Source organism: Lontra canadensis, unplaced genomic scaffold, assembly GCF_010015895.1.
Source record: "Lontra canadensis isolate GAN:19392208 unplaced genomic scaffold, GSC_riverotter_1.0 scaffold17, whole genome shotgun sequence".
Lineage (NCBI taxonomy): Eukaryota > Metazoa > Chordata > Mammalia > Carnivora > Mustelidae > Lontra > Lontra canadensis.
The window spans coordinates 11,910,788-11,930,331 of NW_022631011.1; the positions used below are offsets into that span (position 1 = coordinate 11,910,788).

The 19,544-nt window shown below is 36.9% G+C and overlaps 1 protein-coding gene across 29 annotated transcripts in view; it reads right to left on the minus strand.

Annotated features, from left to right (window-relative positions):
• The window catches only part of DTNA (dystrobrevin alpha), a 355,367-nt gene that overhangs the window by 241,101 nt on the left and 94,722 nt on the right, over positions 1-19,544 (minus strand). For 5 of the 29 annotated variants that reach the window (XM_032859630.1, XM_032859636.1, XM_032859632.1 and 2 more), the window contains exon 1: positions 16,962-17,280. The exons of 2 other annotated variants lie outside the window; for them this stretch is intronic. The gene's annotated coding sequence lies outside the window, so the exon portion shown is untranslated. Of the gene's footprint in view, positions 1-16,961; positions 17,284-17,339; positions 17,422-19,544 lie in introns of those variants that run through there. 22 more of the 29 variants (XM_032859643.1, XM_032859640.1, XM_032859635.1 and 19 more) reach the window with 11 other exon arrangements.

Genomic DNA, 19,544 nt, shown 5'->3' on the forward strand with positions numbered 1-19,544 from the left:
CCATTTGCCTGCACTATGTATAGAGAATTATCTGATTCTGTTTAAATAAAACAGTGATTGATAGTCACCATTGATTTAAAATGCTTTATGAACTAGTTTTTAATTCTTCTTCTCTAGTTCTTTCCTCATAAAAAATGATTTCATAATATTACCTACAAATGTTCCAAAGCAGGATGAACTTCATAGGAGAAAGTATCTTAGGCTGACAAATTATTATTATAAGGGCCAAAGAATGGTTGTCATAGATTTTTAAAAGGCTCTAAGATGCAACAGAACAGAATTGGACTCGGTTCTCTTCTTAACTCTTGCATCTTGGACAAAGTTCATCTCTCCAGGCTATGGTCTCCTCTGTTGTAAAACTAACAGAGTGAACCAGTCACTAGCTGGTGTCTAAGCCTTTCCCAGCACTAGAACATGGTGATTCAGTCCAGAGAGGAATCCAGTATATTAGAAAATTGTGTTATCAAAAAGGTAGAGGGTGTATGTGCAGAAGTGTAAATTCTCATAAAATTATGTGTACTTGTTTTTAAAAGCAATAAGAATATAGCACGAAGCCTGACTCATTATAATTGATTGATGCACTGAGAGCTCTCCCAGTCATGATTAATTCTCATGGGTATAATATCTTCATTTAGATTAATACACATAGTGTTTCATAATTATAAGGTTAGAGCAAGGAGTACTGGTGGGGAAATGTTTACAGGTAAGCTGAGCAGCGCTGAAAATGTCAAAGAGTAATAACGTTTACTGATGAGTATAAGTGCTGCAAATTAACGACAACAACCTTTCCTTGTTTATTGCTCCTCAATACAGCTAATCAGAACAGGAGCAAAGAAGATTCTCCCTGATTCTTTTTATTTCTGTAGTGATGAGGTGCTGTAGAATATGCCTGGCGTCTGGAGTGCCACATTACTACAGTTCCACACCCCCACATATTTCAAGAATACATTATTCTTTTGAGCTTCTTCTCTGCTAAAAGAATGATGCACATTCTGGGGGAAAGAAATGAGTACCTAAGAATCAAGATTTATAGGTCTCAGCCCCTGAGGCTGGAAGGGAATTTCACAGAACAGGACCATATCACTCTCTACCTGCTAAATTTTCATCACAGGTGGATGAACTTGTTTGCAAGGCTGGAAAGGATTTGGACTAGAATTGAGTGGTAATATTTTCTTAGTGTAAATGAGATGTACACTAGTAAGTAAATGTGGGTTAGCAAATAAAGACATGCCAGTTCCCTCCAAGAATCTTACTGTTAAGATCCAAAAGAAGGCACTTTAGCAGGTTGACATTTATTTTTATGAATGTTATATTTCCTTAAGCATATTTTGTGTGTGCTTTATCAAAAATTTGTATAATAACATTTGGATAATATAATAATAACAAAGAAGAAAATAATATCCTGTATCTCAAGATTTAAAGATATCTGCATTTAATGTTTCCTTCTAGGCTTTTTTTAAATCTATATATCTACATAATTATGATGACTGCACAATTTTGTGCCCTCGTTGTTATTGTTATATTAGGACATCTGTATTTTCCTGATCGTTAACATGTTCCATAGATATAATTTTACTATGGGCAATATGCTGAGCTCATTAGTTTTTTTACATGGATTATCTCATGGAATCCTCTCAAAAATCCCAGAAGATAGCCTTATTATTATCCTGATTTAGCAGAGCAGAATAAAACAGTTAAAGAAGATAAACCAACATCAGACAGTTTATAGGAAGATACTTGATTTAGCTCATGAAAGAAATGTACAGCGAGCTTAAATGCATAGGAAACCACATAATATTCTATTGAGCAGATCTACCATAGCTTCTTAACTATTTCTTTTTGAGTGTGTATTACTATTCAGGATGTCTTCCCACCATCTCCATTCCTCTGGATCTATCCATTTTTTACATGTACCTCAAAGCAAACTGTTCCACTGTCACAAGAGAGATAAATGACTACACCCCACACCCCCGAGTAGTGCTGTGTAGTCATCTCAACGATGAGGAAATGCCGGGTCACCCTTTTTTCTTCAACACATTGTTTCAGAGAACTTATGAGGCACATCTGAGAAGTATCCAAAAGAGATCCGTATTATAAATGCGGAGACCTGGGTTTCAGACAGCCAGTTAGACTGGATTGGTTTTGGTCTTTGACAATTACTTCTTCACTCCAGCCTTAGTCTCCTAGATGTCAAAGACATCCATGAGAGAAACACAAGGAATGTGTGATTATCATTCCTGCAGGAATGAAGGTTAGTCAACTCATCCCTGTTCTCATAAAGATAGCCTCACAGATGTGATCTTTCTTCTTAACCTATAGAAGTCTCCTCACATATTTGACTAATAACTTCGGTTGCTAGACTAGGACAAACTGATGACATAAACACACTGTAATCAAGCATGACCTTATTGCTTAACTCTTCTGTCAAGAGCCCTCTGATGCAAAACTCCAAGAAAGTTAAAACTCGCTGAAAATACAACTCAATAAAATACAATGTGACCTGACTGATAATAAATATAGACACTGTGCAAAACTGGAGTGGGGATCTAAGTTTGTCACCAAGCTTTGTGGAGAAAGTGGGTTTGAAATGCCCCTAAGAAATGTTACTATTTTTATTTATTCATTATTCTCAACATCTTGTTAGTCATTCCTGATGGTTTAAAATTTTACTTCCTATTTTCAAAATGGAATATCTCATTTTTAAAAACATACAAGACAGCGCAAAGTAATGTTAACTCAACAAATACTATCATCTGCTCAATGATGAGAAACAGTGGAGCACCAGACAGTATCACTGACCTCAGAGATCACAAGTGGGGAAAGCACAAATTACACCCTAATGACAGAGATGAATGTTATTATGAAAGAAGCAGCAAATTGAGCTTTGCTAAGATACAATTAGAAACAAATCTTCAAGACAACTATATCAAGCACTGAAAATTAGATCATTAATACAACTGAGCATTCACTTCAGCTGTAAGAATCAAGATAGCCACAAAATTTTAAAAAAGGAAATGGAGAGCATCTATAGTTTTCCTTGTACAGTAAAGAAAGCTTCCAAGTTTATCTTGAGAGAGAAACTTTTTCCTGGCACAAATTCTTATGAGCACTTGTGGTATAGCTCCTTATTCTGAAGTTGTGGAGCAATATTTAGTACATTACTGCTATCGTTCAAAGTTATTCTTTCTTTATTTTCCATTTCCATTTCTTTATTTACCATGTGGTATGGTAAACTTTAACAGTGGTCAAGGCACAAAATTAAACAGTTACTCAGTAATGATTTTACATGTGTACGGTGGGGGAAAGGAAAGAATAAAGAGAATGAGCTTTGGTGTACGTGACCCAACTTACTACAGCCCTTAGAGATGTCTTGGCATATGTTCTTAGCACAGTCAGTTCAAGGTTAAATCTTTTGGCAGCTGCTAAAAGTGTCAATATTCTGTGTGGTTGATTGAGGAAAGATCTATATGTTTAAACAGCAGGTGAAAAGGCAGCAGAGTTGACATTCTATTGGAAAACTGAAGAAGTCTGACTTATATTCTCACACAGAGATGGGTCACTCTGATATACAAAGGATGGATAAACTCTCAAAAAAGAAGACAGAAGTTCTTTATCTGAACTTGTGGTTTTATAAGTCCCATAAAGCATGAAAGAAACAATTTGGGACTACAAATTTTTACAAGTAGTTCTTACCATTATACTATCTGAATCAAGAATACAAGACATACTTTTGTCAAATATCTGAATATTTGAGTAGAAAGACCTACTGATGGGCCCTGGGCCCTCTAAGGTGTAAATTCTTCACCTGACCTGGTAGGGTTATTTAGTGTTGTTCATTTGAATATTAGAGAATAAGTATTTTATTTTTAGCATTGCTAATATAAAGTCTTCCTGGTAGCAATCTGTAAATGTTATTAAGGCCATTCCTGATTGTGAGAGAAAAAAATCATACCATCATCATAGTTCAGCCTATATTTCTGTAAGGTTGGGCACAAAAGCATGTCTCCAATTCACTTAAATGCCAACTGAGTTATTTAGATCTGTCCAATGAGGAGAATATGGCACAGCTCTTTTTATAAGATCTAAAATTTTTTTAAAGATTTTATTTATTTATTTGACAGAGTTTGCAAGCAGGCAGAGAGGCAGGCAGAGAGAGAGGAGGAAGCAGGTTCCCTGCTAAGCAGAGAGCCTGATGCGGGGCTCGATCCCAGGACCCTGGGATCATGACCTGAACCGAAGGCAGAGGCTTTAACCCACTGAGCCACACAGGTGCCCCAAGATTTAAAATTTTAGTTGAGTTTGTGACAAGAGCATGCTTTGGTAGCTTCATCATCAATTGGGGATGCTTTCTGTGTTTCCCCTACCTGGTTCATAGCCACTTACGATTCAAATCATAGGGTTTTAAAGTCATAGACACTTTCAGATTTACACTGCTGTAGTCCTCCATCTTGCATTTCACTGTTTATTAAACAGAGTCGCCTGAAAAGAATCTTTTTCACTGAGTATCAAAACAGTACCTCTTTTGCCTTTCTCCTAGTTGATCTATGCAATTCCGTATCTTCTAACTTATTGGTGCTGGATTAAGTGGATTATGTGAATTGGTGAAGAAATGTCCAGCAAGACTCCAAAGTTTGAGTGCCTATGGAAGATTGTCACAAGATGCAATGAGGCCATGAGAAGAGATAGGAAGGACCCTTTAGGGCAAACATCTCTGTGCTAAGAGTGCCGCTTACAGTGATAAATATTTCTCCTGTCTCTTTTAGTAGGCATTCACGATATTTCAGAAGAGCTGACACTGTGAGAAGATGATGATGTGTGGTTTCTTTTTTTATAGAAGCTTTGCTTAGAATGTCCGTTTTGGAACTAGGTTAGAGAATATTTGGCTTATAATGAATTAAACTAAAAACAATATGGAAAACCCCACCTCCCCAGTTTCGAAAATAATATTCCATCTGAATAGTCATTATGTTTTATGAGAAGACTATTGCAATATTCTCTCTCTTCTCTGCCTCCATTCTTGCCATATTTAAATCATCATCCAGGGTGATCAATTTCTTGTAACCCTTAGTATCTACTGCTGTGCGGTTTTTTGTTTTTTTTTTTAAGATTTTATTTATTTATTTGACACAGAGAGAGAGCGCACGCACAAGCAGGCAGAGTGGCAGGCAGAGAGAGAGAGAAGCAGGCTCCCCACTGAGCAAGGAGCCCAATGCAGGACTTGATTCCAGGACCCTGGGACAATGACCTGAGCTGAAGGCAGCCACTTAACTGACTGAGCCACCCAAGTGTCCCTACAGCTGTGCTTCTCCAACAAAGGCGATTTATAGTCAAAGGAAGCTCTAAGGCATATCATCAATGTGTTGGGAGAATAAGAAACTATTGAATAGGCATGGTGCATTTTTCAGGAAATTTGGAGAACAAGCCTTTGATGCCGAATGAAACAGAGGTTTCTTATGGAGCAAAATGCAAATACATGAGAATTCAAAGAACTTGATATACATGGCAGACCATTTTGAACTCTAGCTCTATATCCTCCTGTGAGTATGTATTTATTCTTATTAATTAATTAATTTGCTTTTTTTTTTTTTTCCTTTGGGGAAGGGGTCTGGATTTCAGAAGCACTAAATGCTCTAAGGAATGGAGGAAAAAACCCTTGGAATGACATAAAAGGCCTTCCCCATCTGGGTACCTACTGACCTCTCCAAATGCACCTTCTTTTTCTACCCTCAGACTCTAGAACACAAGATGAATGCTCCTCAACACACCTGTTTCCTGTCTTTGCTCATCTTGCTTTTCAATCTTGAATGCCTTCCGATCTTTCTTCATCTAGGTAACTCCCACTCACCTGTCAGGATCCAATATAGCTATCACCTCCTTTGGGACTTCTCTGGGCTCCTGAACACTCTATCTTTCCTACACTATGAGAAAATTATCACCATATATACCTGTCTTCCTAAGGCACTCTTCAAAGACAGGGACTTGGCAAGGTGTAGGTCATTTAAAACATCAAACACAGGGTCTAACTCTGAGATTTAGGAATATCTTATTCTAATATACAGGTTGTAGTAATTTTGTTGAGTCTTAATTATGACATGATTATTTAAAAAAGTACATGGTTCATTTCTCTCTTATTTGTGATTTGTTGTTGTTGTTATGAAATAGTGAAAGAACACAGTAAACTAAATCTGATTTTTCTTTCATTTTGTACTTTGAAAATATATACCAAATCATGGGCTGGGAGACTATATAGACTTTATAATGCCAAGATTTAAATTTCTTCTGATGAAATTTCATTATATCAAATAGATTTCTAAAGAATTCACGTAAAAAAAACAAACAAAAAAACCATCTGAGAGCCCTCCAGTGGTCAAAAAATATATGCAAATACAGTCATTTACTCAATATCCCTCTCTCCAAAGAACTTAAAACACTTCAACCAGTCTTTCTGTTATAAAAATGCATGCTCTGATTATTTTCTGATATCACTATTACATTAAATTGCTTTTTGGCAGTTTAGGAAAACACATGTTTATCCAAACCACGTAGATAAACCACAGAAAACAGCGGCACAATCCATTCATTTATCAATGAGAATTTCAAGTAGTTGCTAGAATGTAACCATGTAAGGGCAATGCTGAATGTTGTCCAGATACGAGTAATTTAATTCCTTCCATGGCAGCCATTGAAAGAAATGTGGCTGTATATTAAAACCACTCAAGATAAAGGAACCAGTCAACCCTAGCTGTGTTTGCTACTTCTGTGCTCCCCTTGAGCACAGAATTGTATTTTAATGTGTGTATTCCTAGACTTGTAAAAGCATAGTGTGTGTGTGTGTGTGTGTGTGCGCGCGCGCGTGCGTGTGGATGTATGTTTCAAAATTGTAATTTTGATGGTTTACCTAAGAAATGTGTTGGCTTCTCTTTTAGCAAGTGCATATCTAACGAAGCCAGGCAGCAGCATTTTCCTTTGCTTCATCTCTTGTCATCAGATTACCAGGGATGGTTTGGCAGAAAGCCTAGAGTAACGTCTTTGCCTTGAAAATTGTCAAGCTCTAACATTTACCCAAATGCTGCAGCACTGAATGGTGAGGGTATTTTGTTTTGTTTTGTTTTAATTAAATTCCTATATCGCCTTATTAGAAAGTGAAGCTTGCTTTAAACCCCCCACCACACATACATTTAGATTCATACATATGGTGTTCAATATAGGATTAAGATTCTTTTTGCAAATATAGAACACTATACTTAATTATTATATTCCAACAATCTTTATAGTCCACCCTAATAGACTGGCACTTATTTATTTCAAAAAGTTAGCAACTCTGATCAGAGGAGAAATGCTAAGAAAAAATATGATGCCCTTTCATTTCTTACTCAGAATTTTTTTTTTTTGCTTTTTTTCTAAATGGTTTAGACAGAACAAAAATGTTCATCAGTTTCCCTCTTGTATGGTAATGTCTGAAGCACTTCGATGTCCCTAAGTTTAAAAGAAAAAAAAAAAAAAAGAAGAAGACAAGTTCAGGCTAGCGTCTATGAATGACCTTCAAGAAATTCAACCTACTGCAAGAAATGTTATGGGCAATTCTCAGAAAGCATATTCTCATGGAGTAAGTTATTGCCTAAGGCAAAAGTGGGCATTTCTGGAAGCTACTTTGTGTCTTTGAGGCCACTGGGGTACCATTTAGGAGACTGAAGCAATAATTTACCCTTGTGCAATGAAAAATGTAATGTAACTTGCATACCAGGATCCTTTGCCTCATTAAGTTAAACACTTCCCTCACGTCATTTTAAAGGGGAGATTATAATACTGTAAATCTAAGTAATTTAGATTTATGTTCTGGTGTCTGGAAAATGGTTACACAGGATATTTTTCAGCACTCCAAATGTTTTAGGTACTAGGCAGCTTCAGAATGTAGATATAATTGACTTTGTAATTTGGCAAACAATAGAGTGTTCTGCTGTGTGACTATTCAGAGTTGCAAAGGAACAGCCCTGCCGAGTTGAGAAGAGATCTTCAGATTCTCCTGCAATGGATTTTTAGAGGTGTTGCTGATATCATTATGGTTTCTGAATCTTTTTAGAACCCCAGGGGAAAATATAAAAATAAATAAACCAGGAGAGAAATGTGGGCTAAGAATGATGTTACCCACACTTTTGATTGAACGATTTCTCTTTGTATGATACAGAAAGAAGGTATATTTCCCAGGTAATTTTCTTTTTTAAAAAAATATACTGACAAACAGAAAATTATCTCTTGCTTTTAAAATGTTAGGAGGAGAACTGGAATGTTGATAGAGAAAAAGCAGAATAACATTATAGGAGTGGATGGCGTCACAAAAAGACATGTGTCCCGTCACACCTGCACACCCTGAAACTAATCAGTGAACCTCATATCTAGAATTTTTTTTGACTAGAGTTGCTGATAGTATAAAAGTTCATGGAGCAATTGGTTCATTTTAAGTGGTCACAGAGCTTAACTGAATATAGCACATGTTCTAAAAAAAAAAAAAGAACTTTTTTTTTGTCTTAGTCTATGACCCTTCTTGCCCTGAAAAATTCCCATAGATGGTAACTTTCATAGAGCATCTTTTGAAACCCAACAATTTACTTTTCCTTTTTAAGCTTTGAAGTTTTTGAACTTAAAGGTGAACAAAAAAAAAAATCAAGAAACAGATGTTGAAGATTACTCTTCTTTTCACGAGGTCTTCATAAAGAAAGGATAACTAAGTCTTATAAATTAATAATGTGTAGTCATATTCTAAAATGGAATGACAGTTTTAGATTTTTGAATGAAGTGGGAAAAATAGTACAAATCCCTGTGGAGCTCTGAATTCTGATGAATACAGCCAATCTAATTGTGGCAGCATCACGAATTATATTCCCCACTAAAGTAAAACAAATATTAGGATGACCTACCAGTTTGAAATTTAATTTCTGTTGGTGCTTAAAATCAATGCCATTTATCAGGAGAATACAAAGTACCCAATAGTAAAGATATTTTAAAGTCCTTTAAAATTTCCAACTTTATGTTCTCAAAATATTCACATCAGCTGCCACATTATTACTTTTGGTTATTAATACAATGAACAAGGGGTGATTTAAACAAGAATTTACCAAGTGTGTTAAAATGTATATTAAAAAGTATGTTAACATATGAGATATATTTATAAGTATTGCTACATGTTGAAGCACATTGTGTTTATAGATAATCAAATTATGTGTGTGTGCATGTGTGTGTGTGTATACAAGTTAGCTTGAGAAACACTGAGTTGAAAAAAATCAGACTTTAAGACCTCCTAACACTGAAGGTCACCTACATCTCCAAGAGAAAGATATGGTATACAGGATTTTCCAAGTTCACTTGACCCAGGATGCTCATTTTTTTTTCTTTTTGCACATAGAATTTCCTAGTTTGGCTGCTTCCAAGAACATAAATTGGATTTGCTGATTTATATTAAAATCCAAAGGCCTTAAAACATTGGCTTAATAATTTTCCAATTTTTAAGTATCTCATTAATCTTTGAATTCTTCAGTTTTGCCTTGTTAGTGTTTAAAACCAAACACAAAACAAAAATAGAGGATCAAAGTGGTGTAAATCCTACTCAAAACAATGCATTTCTAATACAGAATATAGATCACCATTTTTCTGGGGGCATTTTCCCCTAACCCTAGTCTTTTTATTTTGCTTCTTGGAAATACTGGGGGTTGGGGATGTAATGAATTTTACTCCATTGCCTTTCTCTCTCTCTCTCTCTCTTTTTTGCTATACACAATCAGTTCTTAGAGATGGGAAAGCATAAAAGTAATGTTACACTTTTGCTCTCTACAATCTATAGGAATTGCCCTATCAGAGGCTCTTTTCTCTTCATGGGGTGTTCATGGGCAGTACTTCCTTATGGGTAAGTGTCAAGACGGGTAAGTGTTAGTATTCCCAAGAATCAGAAATGCAGGGGCAGGAAAGGTCACAGGGACTGAGGAAACAGCAAAGATTTAGGGAGTCAAAAGCCTTAGTGGGGATGATCATAAGGGGATGAAAAAAGAGAAGAAACAACAGCATCAGACAACAGGTAACTGTCTACAAATTGCCAAGGTACCTGTTCACAGGTATACAGTAGTCCCTCATTACTGATGGGAATACAGTCTAATATCCTTACTGGATGGCTGAAACTGCAGACAGTACCGAACCCTCAATCTACCATGTTTTTTCCCTATACATATACACCAAGGATTAAGTTTAGTTTATAAAGTAGCCACAGTAAGAGATTAACAGCAATAACTAATAATAAAATAGAATAGGGATGCCTGGGTGTTGTAGTCGGTTAAGCATCTGACTTTTGGTTTTGGCTCAGGTGCTGATCTCAGGGTCTTGGGACTGAGCCCCGCGGTGGGCTCTGTGTTCAATGGGGAGTCTGTTTGCAATTCTCTCCTTCTCCCTCTGCCCCTCCCACTCATTTTCTCTCTCTAAAATAAAATAAATAAATCTTTAAAAAATAATAAAATGGAACAACTACAACAATGTACTGTAATAAGTTATGTAAATTTGGTTATCTCTCGCTCTCAAAGTATCTCTCTTATTGTATTGTACTCATGCTTCTACCTGTGATGATTTGAGACAATAAAACGCCTGCATGAGGAGATGAAGTGAGCTGAGTGATACGGGTTTGAAACACAGGGACAGGCTGCGACTGACTGACCTTCTGACCACTGGTCGGAAGGAGGATGACCCGGTTGACCACAGGGTAATAAAAATCGAGGAAAGCTAAACCATGGATAAGAAGAGGGTACTCCTTACTGCCTAAGACTTGAGTCTACATCTTTGTTCTACTGGGGGGTTGGGACCGCCTAACATCCATTAGTATGGAATTTATTAGAGGTCTTTGTAGAAATTCCAGTTCTTTCTCTTTTCAGGCATGTGGTAGGATTGTATTCCTCAGCCAAATGAAGTTAGGTGTGACCACATGGTTTGCTTTGTCCAAGGAACACAGGACCCTTCCAGGTGAAAGCAACAATGTGGAGAAGGGCCTGCAGCTAACCCTCAGTAGATAATTTGCATGAGTGGGAAGGAAACCTTGGATTTTATAAGCCACTGAGATTTAGGGGTTGTTTGTTACCTCAGGAAACCACACGTAGTATATCTGGAGCCCTTCCTATGTCTGCATCTTCGTTTTATCGCGTATAAAAGAAAATACCATATGTCTCTTACCTACCAAATAGTATAAAACATTGGATGTGGTTTAGAGGAGAATTGTTACACTTATCTGAAGTGTTAAAAACAACATCTTTTGATGAGTAAATATGTTGCAACAAATGGGTAGCAATGAATGGTCTAGGACTAGGAAGTTCTTATGCATTAGAAGATAGATTTCATTCAAAATTAATCTACATCTCTTAATACAATTAGTAAAGGCAACTGTGTTCTTGAACTATGATTAACTCAGTGAATTCTCATAAATCTATGTGCTACTACATTACATAGGAATGATGCACAAAAAGTAAAGCGAGACTAAAAAAGAAAAATAGTAAAAATAACTATTGCCCTCTTTAGAATACACGAAGCTTTACAAAGCTTTCGTGACTCAGGCTGTCCCTGAGTCATCTTCACTCCATATTTATCTTGCAAGAATGCAAAATCCAACTTTATTTATGCAAATAAATGTACTTACATTTTATATTAAGATACAACAAGTCTTCTTTGCGATAAGAAGACATGTTCTACTTTTTTTTTTTTTTGATAATTTGTTTAGGTCTCTTTAGATGATTCTATAAGAGAACATCTGGTAAATATAGATTAAAAAAAATTAAAATAGCCCCAAGACTCCTAAAACTTAGCATCCTGAGAGGAAAATACTAATTGTTGAAGAAAGGCAAAGTGACTTTTTAACAAGTATGGAGATTAGCATGACTATATTAAGAATAGAAATTAGAGAAAAATATAAAGGAATTTGTTAATTACATCCATTGTTTTAACAGGACAAACTCCAGGGTAAATGCCCAGTAAAGGGGACTAGATAAATAATTTCTTAATCCAGCACAGTTAAGCCACAAGTTAGGAGCTTGATAGAGATTTATTGAATTAATAAAACAAATTAGCTCAGCTACTTGAAAGCTGTGATTTAAAATCAACCAATTTTCAAAAAAAAATAATAAAATAAAATCAACCAATTTTCAAGAGCTAGTCTTAAATTGTTTTTTACTGATGAGGGAAAAAAGAAAAGGTCTATAATATTATATTTTCATATTTTGTTACAGATAAATCTGGGTTCTCATCTAGATATTGACTTTGAGCATTTGATTAGATTAAAAGATTCTTATTTAAAGTAATATTCATTTATTTATTTATTTATCTATTTATCTATCTTTAAAATATTTTTTTACCCCATCCATATTAGGGCTTTTTCCTTTGTGGAGGTAGGAAAGAACTGTATAAGAAAAAAATATCGACCAAGTTTCTTATTTTTCTGAATCTCAGGTGTTGTTATGTCAAAGGCATGTAATAATTATGTGACAAATTTATAAATGATCTGAAGAATATGAAATTAGTTAAACAACCTAAGATTAATAAGCTGTATTTCCTCTCTCTCTGGTTCCCAACAACTGTACTCAGTTTTTAATAATTAAATACAATGTTGTTGTTGTTGTTTAAATTCAGCATAGCAAAATGAGATTAACATTTAAGTCCTTAAAGTTTTCAAATGAAAATTTCAGCCACTTTTAAGATTAGGGTCACAATGTCATATCACATAAGCAATCAACTGCTTTCCTTCTGGCACCACATTGTGATCTAAACAACAATCCAGTGTTTTCTGATTGTTCAGATTCAGGCTATGTGCAGTGAGATAATTTTGATCTAGTTGTCTCAGGTTGACTTTTCCATTGGTGTTACCCAGCAGCGTGGGCTAGATTTGTTGAAACATGTCGTTTTCCAACTCTGTGACTTTTCTTTTTATCGTGAATCTGACAATATACAGGTAATTTATACTTAAACTTCCATGATCTCTCTCGTCACAATGAGTCTCATTTGGCAAAAATGGAAATAGATGGACTCCTCCCCACAAAATGGTGATAACCAAACACATGCATTTTTAACTGACTCTACTTGATGCAGAGGAACATTAATGATCATGATTCCAGAAAAAGGCCTAAGGTCAGAAGAATAATGATGTTTAGGATGAAAAAGAATAAAGTGAGTAACGAATTATTGAGAAAAAAATTTCCTCATAATAGTTGTCTGTTCATTTCCTTAAATTTAAATTGACTGGTTTCTATGTGTCAGTTACTGAGAATACAAAAATGATCAAGATGAAGTCCCTGCCATCAGAGGTTCCCAGAATAGCAGGTAAACTATATAAGTAAAGAAAATTCAGGGAAGGTGACTTACAAGGTCAACTTTGAAGAAGTAGGATTTATCCATAAAGGAGATAAACAATGGGTACTCTGGTGGGGATAGGGCAGGAAGGTAGACTAGCATAGAGATACAATAGTGTATGGAATATTCTAGAGGCAGGAATTATGTGTGATTAAAGTGTTGGTGATAATCAGTGAAGTACTGGAGATGGTGTTAGACAAATACGTTGAGGCTTTCTGATAAGACCTTTAAGACATACTAAGGAATTTATTTTGAAGGTAATGGTGAGCTACTAGGGATTTTTAAGTTAGAGGGCAATTCATTCATGTCTATGATTTTGAGAAGATAGGTGTGTTGGTCCCAGGGTGGGAGATGTGCTGGGAGGTAGACCCAAGAGGCAGGAGAACAACTGGAAGACCACAGTAATACCCAAGAGAGATGATGAAGAACTGAAACAGAGCAGTTGCAAGGGGAATGGAAAGGAAGGAATGTATTGAAGACAATTTTTAAAATGTGGAGATACTTGGATAAAGGCCAACAGAAAGTGAGAGGAGTCAAGGTCAACAGCTGTCAGTGATGGTGGTGGGGTGGATTAGAGAGACTGAAGAGATGACTAAGGAAAGGGGCCAGCTAGGGACAAATGAAAGGACTGTTAAGTATTGTTGACAGTTCAAATAAGGCTGGGAAACATGAATCCTCTATGCATTTGCAAATTCCCCCAAAAGGTCACAACTAAAACTAAAAGTCAGAAAAACTAACCAAAATCATCAATGATGTTAGCAGACTGCCTAACACCTTTTCTAGCATGAGTATATTAAAAAAAAAAAAGAAAAGTGACTATAGAAGTAGTAGAGTGAATTTACTTTTCTGGTAACAGTAATGAAATTGGACTGACACTCCCACTCACTAAAGATATTTAAAATATTGAAACGGGGGCGCCTGGGTGGCTCAGTGGGTTAAAGCCTCTGTCTTCGGCTCCTGGGATCGAGCCCCGTATCAGGCTCTCTGCTCAGCAGGGAGCCTGCTTTCTCCTCTCTCTCTGCCTGCCTCTCTGCCTACTTGTGATCTCTGTCCATCAAATATAAAAATAAAACCTTTAAAAATAAAATAAAATATTGAAAGAGCAAAGAGCTAATAAGATGGAGACGTTTTCACATACAGAAATTTGGAAGACCAGAACTCAAGAGAGGTAACTTATCTTTGAAAGCTTTGGCTCTTGGCATGTGAGTATTGGGAACAAAAATCTGTGAAACCAGCTGTACTTTGGGTAGCCTTACCGGTTTTGTGGGAATGTCAAAGCCCATGGTCCTCAGGTGAGGGCATGAATAAACTAATACAACTTTAACTTGGGATATCAAAAGGCATACCTTCCTTCAGGATAGAGTGAACCTCCCCCACTCCCACCCAAACGATTCCTCACCAGTTCTGCAGCCTTGTTTCTTACACAGGGGTCATTCAGGAAACTTAGGTGTTGCACTTTGACAAAGAAAACTCTGGTCTGATATTGCTCCCAGGTGCCTGACAGAAGCAAACCAACATCTCCTCTGAAGGAAAACACTGTCACCACTAGGTCTCAATTTCTTCTTACAAGTGATTTTTAAAATACATTTCCACCAGACAGTCAGATATCTAAGCAGCCAAGAAAATAAGACACCATCAATAAGAACTGGCAGGAACAATAATAATAAAAACAAATCCAGTAACTCTTGAGATACTAGAATTAGCAGACATATATTATAAAACTACATGTACTATATTCAGTGAAATAAAGCCCAAATTTGACAAATTTCAGCAGGGAACTAGAAACTATGAGTGACATGACAGCAGCAGAGAAATACTCATCCTCCTTGTCAACACTATTTGGCCTCATGGTTTAAAATAGAATTTAAAATTTTGTGCTCTTTTTTGGTTTTCTTTGGATACACTGAAAACAAAAACAAAACCCCACACTGAAAGGCCTGATATAATTTTATTTAGATGTATAATTCAATCAGAAATATATTAGTTGAGTACAAGTCACCTGGAAGGGTGCTTGTGCGTGTTCACGTGTATATGGTGAGCACACACATGTTTACACTCACAAATTTCTCGGAAACACCTACAATTTCTACCAGGCTCACTCCTACTATGAACAGGTCAGGACTCAGCTGAGCGAAGCAAGGGGAACAGAAGTCAATGTCACCAGGGAAAATTTACAAGGTACCATCTGCTTGTGGAAAAATGAAGTGAAAATTCACTGCAACTTTCTAGAAGATAGGTCTTGACTGCAAGAAGGGAAGGGTACTGAGCAGTGATATTCATCAGCCGGAAGAAGAAAGAGGACTGGAAGGGAAGAGGGGAAAGTAGGCAGAGAAAGGAGGGTGAGGACATCAAAACTGAGCCCTGCCAACGTCACATTTTGTTTTGGTCTTGCTAGATCATTCGGTAGTTGTCGAATCAAGTAACTCTAACAAGACGATGCTCATTTTTTCATTTTAGAAGGGTAACGCTGCATATTATTTATTCTTATAAAAACTGAAAGATCCGTGTTAAGTCATTCACTGTTTGTACTTCGTGTAGCTGACTCAGTTCATTAGAATCTGGTCTATTTGACAGGGCAAAACCCAGCCAGTTACATTTAACAACTGTTCAGCCCCACGCGGTACTGAGAACGTCAGTAGATTTATTTTCCCCATATAAAGGAGAATTTCCAATTCACACCATGTCCACTGTGACTGTTATGGACAGTATTTATTCAGAAGGAATGCCGTGCAAGTTTGGGAAATCTGTCTCTAAGAGCAGAGCTGAGAGGTCATTCGACAAAATAAGAAACAAAACCTATACATGGTCAAAACATGAAAAGAACTGAAGTTTGTCATTCTTTCTTTTGAAGAAAAAAGTTTGAAATCCTTAAAACGCAGCGTGGTCACAGCAAATAAGACAACTCTCCCTCCTCCACTCTCAAGCTTCATATGATCAGAACGCCTCCATTCACTTAGCAAATATCAGCCTTTTGGAGGAAGAGAACCTGCTTGGAATTAATGAGGCGACACCAAAAAATAACTTCTATTAATAAATTGTTCTCTTCAATGGAAAACTGCCTATTTTTTTCTCATTCTTTTTAAAAACACAGATTATCTTCTAAAGGCTCCTTGTGCTTTTCGCCCCACCTTTAGACCATCTCTTTTTCCCTTCTTTTAATTTCCTTTTTCATTTTCTAAATTAGGAAGTGTCATTGTGCGAAGCAAGGAAATCTCTCCATCTCACCATAAAACAGTTGCAACCAAAGGCATCACAAACACAGTAACATTTAATGGCTGTTGTGACATAAAGCCACGAACATTGTAATTCAATAACGGCCGGGTGTTTAAAGAGTTAAGGGAGGAAAATGTAAGTAAGGCTAATAAAGCAAAACTGAAGTGACAGACATGCAAGGTAAATCTCAAAAACTAAGCTGAAATACTCTATTTCTTTCTGCTGCATAACTTGTAAAATGCCAAATATCTCAAGAAAGGTAAGAAAGTTACAGTACTGGAAAATCTTCACGATCGCATTTTCATTTACCCAAATACAAAGAAAAATTCAACGTTCACCTTCCCAGAGAAGCAATGCGCCTTAAAGCCAATCTTTTCACTTACCCTAGGGTATGTACACCAGGAGCTCCTAAATCCTTTTCATTCCAGGACATCCAGACCATCCATGAATTCTTAGCACAGTCACTTGAAAAGCCAACTTTATCCAAATTGTTAATTACTACAGAGGTCATAAGAGAACTCTGAAATTCTAGGGAGCGATAGGCGTTTAAAATCCAGCTTCTAGATCCTGGTGTATACTGTGTCTATCTTTAACTTGAAAATGATTTGGTTTCACATTCCATTGAAGTTCCACTGGCAGATGCCTTTGGTAAGCTCACCAATGGCAGGCTTTCAAAAGCCCTCCCGCCTCCCCCCTCCTTCCTCTGACTGAGCTTCCGCTGCCGCTCCACCTAATGCCCATTTACTCAGCTGTCTTTTTACCTGTCTCTGCGTGGGTGAAAGGAGATGCTTTCATTGATGGCTATTACGGAAACACTTGGAAACTTCAGATCAGCCTGAGGACTCACTGTGCTTTCCCTCCTGCCGTCCCCTCCCCCTTCTTACTGCCAGAAACCAACTGACTTCCAAACTTGGCTGTCTGAAAAAGAATGTTCTCTGATTGGCATTCCTGGAAGCAGAAAGCAAGGCAGCTCAAGTTTTGTTCTGTTGCTCTGCATGAAAAACTTCCCCAGGTACACATAATACGAACAAGTAAGTTTCCTGGATTTTTTTTCCCTTAACTTTGAGGAGAATGGAGCCAATATTTGGGGGGCATTACAGGGATCTTTGATGTCGCACAGCATTTAAGTTTTCGTAGTCACATGTAATTTTACCCCAAATGGCTATGCATGCAGTAAAAAAGTGAAATGGCAAATCTTGTGTTAAAAGTTGAATTTCCTTATTAGTCAAAGCGTTGGGACCCAGTGGGGGAAGAAACAGTCACGCTGCCTGCTTGACAGTATTCTGGAGTGCAGCTGTTCAATTCTGTGGCTTTTCTGTGAGAGAAAACCTTGTTCATAAGAATTGTGGAAAAACTGATTTCAATTATCCTCTATTTTATATTGCAGACAGCAGGGGAAGAGGGTACAAAGAAAAAAACCACTTCTATCTCCCTGTCAAGTCTTCTTTTCCAGGACTGTCTTGCAAACTGGTGAGGACTAACTACACACACACACACACACACACACACACACACGTGAGCAAACAAAAACTGAGTGCATGGAAATAAGAAAAAGATATGTTTCCTCAAATAGGGTTGGACAAGGATGACTAATGTACAGTCCCTTCAAATCACTACTAATAAACTTGTGTTTAATATTTATTTAGTGGGCACTGGGGCCAAAAGTTTTGCTGCTGCTGCAAGTAACTTACCTCTCCATGTTTATAAGAGTGAATGTACTGTATGACATTTTATGGACCAGACAACTTCTTGAAAGGCCCAATAAAGCATTTATCATTTCAGCAATCGGACAAACCACAACCCCACGCATTTTGGCTTTCCAAATTTCATCTGACCGTGGCTGCCAGTTCTGGGCAACTGTCAGCTGGCTGGGCTCAGGGTAGTGGTGTGGCCTCAGCTGCTCCTTGCAACTTTTACACACATCTCAAAAATATGCAGTGGCAAAAGGTTGACTCCAAAAAGATAGCCTTCACTCTGTTTGTTTGTGGCTGGGTTTACATTTTCTGTTCTAGGTGGTCTGGTGTCACATCTGAACAAGACCGTGTTAGGGAACCATGAGTGAACACTTGAACAGGCATCATGTTACTAATGTATTTTGGTGATATTTTGATGCCCAGTATAGACTGGCATCCTGCCAGCTTGCCCACTCCTTAAACCTGTTACTAGATGTCCTTTAAAAAAAAATTAAAAGAAGTTGGTAGAGGAAGAAGAAACTTTTCTTATTCTTATTCTCAAAGTTGATTGTCTTAGGGACATTTCAAGCTATGTGCAATGCTGATAGATGGGCGTATCCAGATTACTTCATAAATCAATAGAAAATAATAATCACTCACCCAAAAGCAGAAGCACATGTCTCTGTCCTTGTGTGTCTTCTTCCCTCTATCAAAACACTCCTCCCCAAGGCTAATGGATGGTGTCAAAACTCACATGAACTGGGACGAAAAGACGGGGTTGACAGCATGCTGTCTGGTTCACATTTAGCCACACAATTCGCTTATGTTGTATCTAGTGAACACCAGCATGTAACTGACAGTCAAGAAATGTTTTTTGAAACTAAAGAACTGTTAATGTAAAAGTACATATTTTAATTTATGGAAAATGGTTATATATTGGCTCGCTATATATCTATCTTAATGGTTTGGGGGAAAATTATCTCTTTTCAAGCCACTAACCGAAAGATTATATAGAAGTTATATTAGGTGCTGAGTCCCTTTACTGAAGAAAAAAAAATCATAACTCTTGTGTCTGTGTGAGTGATTAGCTCTAAAAACCAACATGGAAAATACTGCTAAGATCATTCTTGTTGAGATTGCTGACTTCTAAGAAAAATAGAGGAAACAAAAGGAAATATTAGGTCCTTCTAAATTTTGTATTAGCTACTGAACTGTAATCATTTTCTTTTTGAATTGTTACTAGCCACTCCTTATAGTGTAACATTTATCAATCAGATATGTTCTTGGGTTACC